Genomic DNA, 8,177 nt, shown 5'->3' on the forward strand with positions numbered 1-8,177 from the left:
CAAACACTGTTCTTTGATGTAGAACCACTACTTTGTCTAAGTCAGCCTACTGCCCACTTTCTCGGAAGAATTTTATTATGACAGGCCTTTAAACAAATGTTTACCGTAAAAAAAATTACTTTTATGAAATGTTTTACCGATTTTATTTTTATTAAACACTTAATTCCTGAGTTCTATTGTCGTTGCTTTAAGTATATAAATAAACCTGAACAACAAAATCTAAAATCCATGTACTATATGGAAATATCTGTGGAGAAATCAGAAAAACAGACAATAATTTCGTATAACTTTAATGGTTTTTATATTTTCCTTTAATTTATGGAATGAAGGATATGATTTAACAGATACACTTTGTAGTCTAGGTTTCTGAGTTTTCTTCAATTCCAAGTTTTATTTTACAAGCTTTGAGTTGTTGATCTTTTCCTTTCCCTTTTGGAAGTATTTTTTTTTAGATTTTTTTCACAGTATTTCCTGACTGTTCTTCAAGTTTAAGTTTTCTTTTGCAAAGTTTGTGTTGTTGATCTTTTCCTTTCCCTTTTGAAAGTATTTTTTGGACTTGTTCCGAGCTTTTTCAAGTTCTGTTTTATAGGGAGAGCTTATAGTTACTGCAGACTAAAATGGTTTTCTTCCTCTATTTGAAGTTTTCTGCTTTAACCCAGGTATTGGCATTATATCTCTAAGAGATAAACAGGGAGCAGGTTGATTTGAAGGGCCAGCTTCTTGTAGATCGATATCACTGGGCCGAAAAGGGTTGTCTGGTACTCCATCATCCCGAAAATTTTGAGAAGCAGGAATGGGCGTGCATGAAGGATTATCACCAACCTGAAGAGTGGTCGATTTTGGAGACTGAATGTTTATATCTGTATTTTTAATTGTTCCAGTTTTAGGAAAAAGGTTCTGAAGGTAGGAAATCCACATCTTTAAAAACAGTACGGTCACAAGGGTGTATTCCTGTAACTTTAAATCCAGTAGCAGCAATAAGTACTGTTTGGCATTGCATGTAAGCCTTACCAAAAAGTTCAGCGATGTCATAAGGGCCTACAGGCCGATCGTTGTGTCGCAAAAAACTGACGCACAAATTCACTATAGTAACTTTTCAACGGTCCCATAAATGTTTTATCTAAAGGTTGGGTTTTGTGGGATGTATGTGGGGAAATGCTCACAATCGTCACATGATTTTTACGAGCTAGATCAATTATTTCAACATTCCTTGTATGGGTGTTGTGCCCATCGAGAATTAACAGGACAGGGGACTCAACAGTCGGTGTGTTTTTTGAAGAAAGTGGTTAAACCACTTTGTAAATAGATCTGTTTGGATCCATCCTGATTAGTGGCATCTGCCAAGTGCCCCTGGTGGCGCTCCTCTCATGAGAGCATCTGTCATATTTTTCCTGGGGAAAATTAACATAGGGGGTACAAAAGTTCCTCCGGCACTCATGCAGCAAATTACTGTAACGAGGGAAACCCCGCTCTGCTGACGTGTTTGCCCCCACTTGCTTTTTCATTTTAATCCCACACCATGTGGTACCTTACTTTGCACAACAGATAGCCCCGTTTCATCAACATTAAACACCTTGTCACTTGGGTAAGGTTGTTTATCATACACAGCTTCTAAAATAGTAAAATACTTATCAACAGCATCCGTATTAAAGCCATTTGCTCTAGAATATGAGGTCCCGATTGGTTTGTGTATAGTGAACCTCTCTTTGTGAAGTCTTATGAACAAGTCAAACCAGGCTCTGCCTGCAGTTTCATTTAAAAAGGGTGTGGAATATTGTTTCTAATAGCCAATTGGTAGGCTAGTCTTTTCAAACTCAAACTCAAATAAATTTTATTTTCAAAAACAAATTCACATCATCTCTTCTTAAGCCATAAACACGATCATCCATTTCTATTAAATATTCAACCAGCGGTGTTTCCAAATGAGCAGGTAAAACAGACTTTCGCCCAACTTTGAGGTTTACACACACTCAGGTGTTTTATCGCTGTTGACAAATCGTTGTAAAGACGTCTGAGGAACATTGTAAAGCTTCACAGCTTTTCTCAGACCCATCTTATTTTCTCTTACTGAAACAATTGCTTCAATCATAGATTGGGAATCCCAACTCTTCAATTTACTCTTAGGATTGCGGCCAATAACTTTCCTCGGCATCTGAAACAATTCAAAGGAAATGTAGTAGTCACAACCAATTTATGAGGGAAATGCGGAAGCGTTTCCACATTTCCCCCTATGTTGTGTTTCCACATTACCAGCATCGCCATATTGAATTATGAAGTTAAATCTACGCCACATTTTTAGGCTAGGAGTTTAGTTAGTTGCACCAGATTGTAGCGAATGTTTTACTTAACAATTATTGCCTAAGCACTAATAAATATCTTTTTAGACTATGTGATAAAACAAACTTTAGAAACTTACCCTAAATGATTGAAAAATCTAGAAAAACTTCAAACACCTGCTTCACTGACAATGAATCACGAGGTGACTACCAGAGCTCCTACAGGCTTGTTAAAGAAAGAGAGTAAGAAGTTGATGCAGTCACCGCTAGTCTGCAGCACCTCTCAAGCTCTACAAGTTAGGCTTCCACATTACCAACACGTTTCCACATTTGCACCACTTCCTCTACTTATTTGAACCTAGTGCTAAAAGATCTAATATAGTAGTTTTTTAGTGATACTTTGGTAAATCCACATGCTATTAAAAATATTTAGCAGTCTAAATAAAAAAATAAAGAGGATTTCCTCACATATGTATTATTTCTGTAAAATGCTTGGTTTAAGTAAATGTGTTTTTAATATTCATAATGTGCTCCTAAATACTAATAATCTCCTACTATGGCCATTATGGTATTTTATCCCTATTTAAACTAGGTACTTCGGGTATGGGGAAAATATGAGCTGTGAAAATAGTTTCATACGATTGCTCGAGCCGACAGGGGCTTTCTGGTAACGTTCTGGAGTAGATATATTCTCTGAAACCCGTTATTAACTGCCTTTCATTAAGCTTAAACCTGGAAGCAAGTTCCCTCATTTCGTTTTCTCCGAACGTTATTGGGATGTCTTCAGGCCAGTTTCTAGTGTCCATAACTTTGAAAGTGTCTGCTAACTTAGTGTCTTTTTCATTTAACAGTCTCACTTCAATAGACGTTTTCAGTACTCCGTAAAATATTTCCGGGTTCATCGGTTGGTCGTTTACTCAACCAGTTTTTGTTTGGAGAGGAACAATGAAAATAGACAAGTTGTCAACTGCTTCTTGGGCCATTTTAGAGTATAGACCAGGAGTTGTTTTCCTTTCTCCGAATAAAGCAACTACGATTTGCAATTTTATATTTGCCTAGCTCAAATCTGCGTTGCAATGCTGCAAAGCTTCATTTAGTTCTGAATGCTTTTGTAAAGCGTCAGCCATCAAACCCAGGTCTAATATGAAATTTGTATCTGTGATTTTGTTGAGGAGGCCAGAAAAAGTACTTCTTTCTTTGTTGTCTCTAGTTGTATCATTTGAAGCTTCTAAGTGTTGCACTAACGCCTCGTAGGACTCCCATACAGCTGAGACAGATCTGAAACTAGATGCGACCCAAAGGGTGCTCAAAACTCTTCCAATTTTTAAAATTTCTGCCTCTAATAGATTCGCACAGTTCCGAAGTTCCCTACTCGGTTGCCATTTCATCAAGTGAATGTGAAAGAGGGGTTTCTCAAATGAATTTAATAATAACACCTCTGAGATCGTCGCTCAAAATTACAACGGTGTCTGGCCTGTTGTTTCTAAAAATAAATGGACCTCCTCTCCGGCTGTTTCAACCAGAAAAGTACGTTGACAATTGGCTTGTTTCTGGACACCACTCAGCGCTAGCTGTCAAAAGTAAGGAGAGATAAAGAGAAAAGAAATACGATGAAAACAAGTTAAAGTTTTGGACTATATTTTAAAAAGAATCCGAATACAAAAAGTAACGCTGTATTGCTCTACTGCTATTTATGTTAATAAAAGAAGTTTGAGTTCTATAAAATCTTCTTGTTTCCTTTCAAGAACCTAATTCTTTACACAGGCAAACACTGTTTTGTGGTGATGGAATGATATATAATAGAAGGGGGTGGGGGATAAGTCTCGGCAGGTTGTAGTTACGGTACCTAAATTTCTAGAAATCGAGCACTGTATATATATATATATATATATATATATATATATATATATATATATATATATATATATATATATTCTATCAGTAGATATGAATATGAGGGTTCTGGAACCACTTTTGGAGCCGACCGAAAATCAATGGAAAATACTGTTTAAAGGACAGTAAACGAATCAAACAGTAAATCACGAATGAAAAATTACCAAATCTATAGCTGTTTGCTTCTACTTTCTTAAGCTGTTTTAATGTCTATTACTAATGTTGTTTAATCTCCTTAGAATCAATGTAAAATCTTCGAAATCTTAATCTTTATTCTACGAAGTTAATTCTAACACATACTTTGTCTTGTAATTTATAATTTTTATTCAATTTTTTAATCTTTTTGTTCATCCAAAACAGTCATAAATCTATTTGGCAAATGTACTTTGAAATCTTCCAATTCTGCTATGATTGTAAGCCCGAATTTATCTTTCATATTTTCCAAATTCATGATTTTATACTTCTTAATTTCTTCTAAATCAATTAATTTCTTGTATTCTTTAAATCTTAGTTCGCCAACTTCATTTAATTCCTTTAGTAGCTCCAATTATATAGGAAACATTTTATTTATAGCTTTTTTAAATTTCAATTTTATAGCGATTTTTCGAGAAATATCGTTCACGTTATCAACTTTTTAAGGTACATACAAACTGGTACTAGAGTTTTTTTGAAAAAATCCTTAAAATATACTTAATTTATCTCTAATTATTGCAGATTTCAAGCTTTAAAGTTGATAATGTGAACGATATTTTTCGAAAAATTGCTATAAAATTGAAATTTAAAAAGGCTATAAATAAAATTTTTCCTATATAAATGACCAACAAAAAAATAAAATATCCGTTTTGTAAGAAAGAAATCCTAAAACATAACTATGATCGCCATTATAATTTTAAAATTCATTTAAAAAACAAAGGCGTTTACGATAAAGAATTGAATTATTTGAGGACTTGGGCTAAAGAGAATCAAATTGGTGGATACGAAAATATGTATAATATAGAAAAATTAAGGGAATTAAAGACAAATTTTAAGGAAAGTAAGAAAGATATTAATCTATTTAATGATGAAAATTCATTCAATTGCGGATAAATTATCCATTGAAACAGACGATAAAACTAAGTCTGAAATTATTGATCAAATAGATAAATCTTTTAACGAAAAACCCACCGAAAATGTCATTGATGTTGAAGTTTTATGCTCTATACATGGTCTTTTCAAGCAATACATTTTAACAAATTTAAACGATAATTCCATGTTAATTTACAAATATATTTCCATTATGCGGCCAGAAATTAAATGTTTAATAGAAAAATTTCAAGAAAATGTTAAAAATATGAAGGGCTATCTCTCTATGGAATGTGAATACGAACGAACTTTAGTGAACGGTGAACCACAAACATGTCCTATGTATTTTACTTTAAAAGCAGACGAAATCTTCGATGTAAACGATTTTATTACCAAACAATTTAATAAATTAACACACCGTGAACAAACAAATCATCGAAATAAGGGTTCTGGATGGACATTTAAAAGCTGCAAACAACTAGTTCTAAGCATTAATAAACACGAAATGATGAACGAAGGATCATACATCGATTTACCAAAGAAAATTAAAGATAAAAAAGCTTGTATAAATATTAAAAATAAAGATGACTATTGCTTTATTTATTCTATCCGATGTGCTATTGAAAAACCCGAGACTCATGTTGACAGAGCAAAGGAATACGAAAAATTCGTCAATGATGAAATATTTTCTGGATTCGACTATCCTATGTCTTTAAAAGATATATAGTTATTTGAAAAATGTAGTTATTACAAATCCAAGTATAAGTATCCAAAAATGTCTGTAAATGTTTATACTTATGATGAAAAAATTAATATTGTTCCGTTACAAATTTCCGAAGTTTATGACGCTGAGTTAGAAATTGATTTATTGTATGTAAAGCAAGAAGACAAATCTCATTATGTCTTGATAAAAGATTTAAATAGATTAGTATTCTCTCAGTTATCTAAATGTAAAAATAAAAAAATTTCTATGTAGAAGATGTTTGAGCCATTTCTACAAATCTGGAGATTTAACAGATCATTTAGAAATTTGTAAGAATCATGAGGTTTGCAAACCAGTTATGCCGTTTCCTGGTCAAACAACATTATTTACTAATTATCAAAAGAAGTTTATCATCCGTACGTTATCTATATGGATTTTGAGAGTATATTAGAGAAAATTTCGACATGTAAGAACAATCCACAAAGATCGACTACAACCAAGATTCAGAATATTCCTGTCAAATATTCCTTATGGTTTTACTCTATATTTAGAGTAAAATGTTACCAATCGCATGTATAAACCTATATGTTATCGCGCTAAAAATGAGGAAGATTTGCCAAATGTTCCAACAAAATTGTTTGAAGAGCTCAATAAATTATCGAAGTACTTAGCTAAAGAATATAATTCAAAGAACATGAAGCCTATGAAATTAACTGCAGAAGAAGAAATTCCATATCAAAATTCAAACGTTTGTCATATCTGTGAATGGTCTGCTTATGATGTGGGGTCAATTCAGTATGGTTTTACTCCTGATAATTGGAAAGGTAAGAGTTATAATAAAGTAAGAAATCATTGTCATTTAACCGGCAAATTTTGAGGTGCAGCTCCTTTATGTTGTAATCTGAATCTCAAACTTTCACAAAATATTCCAGATTTCTGCCAAAATATGTCAAATTACGATACTCATTTGTACATAAAAGAATTGGCTAAAAAATATGGAAATGTTGATTTGATCGCAAATACCGATGAACGATATATGAATTATTCAGTAAATTCTGGATATGGCTATGAGTTTGACAATGATAAGCCTAGAAAGTTTGTTAAGTTTTCTTTCGTAGACACATTTAGATTCATGGCATCGTCTATTGAAAAATTAGCTAAAAACCTCAAGAAAGGTGACTTCAAGCATACAAATCATTTTATACAAGATGGTCGAATATTGAATGATATTATAGAAAGACAGCCAAATGACGAAGACGAGATTTTTAAAATATTGGCTGGAAAAGGCATATTTCCTTATGAATTTATCGATAGTATTGAAAATCTTGATTACACAGAAGAGCTGAAAATTGAAGATTTCTATTCACTTTTGACAGATGAGAGCATATCTGAGAAAGATTTTCAACGCTATTTAAATGTATGGAACAAATTAAAAGTGAAAAATCTAGGAAATTACTCTGATTTGTACAATATCCAAGATGTTTTATTGCTCACTGATATATTTGAAAATTTCATAAATATTTGCTTAAATTGCTATAAACTTGATCCGGCACATTATCTGACTGCTCCAAGTCTCGCATGGAACGCTATGCTAAAATTAACGAAAATCGAGCTTCAACTAGTACACGATAATAATATGTATTTGATGATTGAAAAAGGCATTCGTGGAGGCATTTCTCAATGTATTGAGCCATATGTGAAAGCAAATAACAAATATTTGAAAGATTTCGATAAGACAAAACCTGGAAACTATCTGTTGTACGTCGATGCCAATAATCTTTATAGTTATAGTCTTATGCAAAATTTACCTTATGGTGATATTAAGTGGATGAATCCTAAAACTTACACAACTGCAAAATGGAACGAAAACAATTTTAGAACTTACTGGTGAAGAAGATCATATTCTCGAAGTTGATCTAGGATATCAAAAGAATTTACATAAACATCACAAGGATTTGCCTCTTGCTCCTGAACATTTTAAGAAGAAACTTTGCACAACTTTACTGGATAAAACTGAATACGGTGTTCATTCAAGAAATTTGAAATTCTATCTGGAACAAGGTATGATTTTGAAACATGTGAATAGAGTTATTGCATTCGATCAGAAGCCTTTTATGAAAGATTACATTGATTTTAACGCAAACATGAGAACCAAAGCTACAAGTGACTTCGAAAAGGACTTTTACAAGCTGATGAACAACTCAGTTTTTGGAAAAAGTATGGAAAATGTGCGAAATAGATGC

This window comes from Homalodisca vitripennis, unplaced genomic scaffold (assembly GCF_021130785.1).
Source record: "Homalodisca vitripennis isolate AUS2020 unplaced genomic scaffold, UT_GWSS_2.1 ScUCBcl_209;HRSCAF=1627, whole genome shotgun sequence".
In the NCBI taxonomy this organism is placed as follows: Eukaryota; Metazoa; Arthropoda; class Insecta; order Hemiptera; family Cicadellidae; genus Homalodisca; species Homalodisca vitripennis.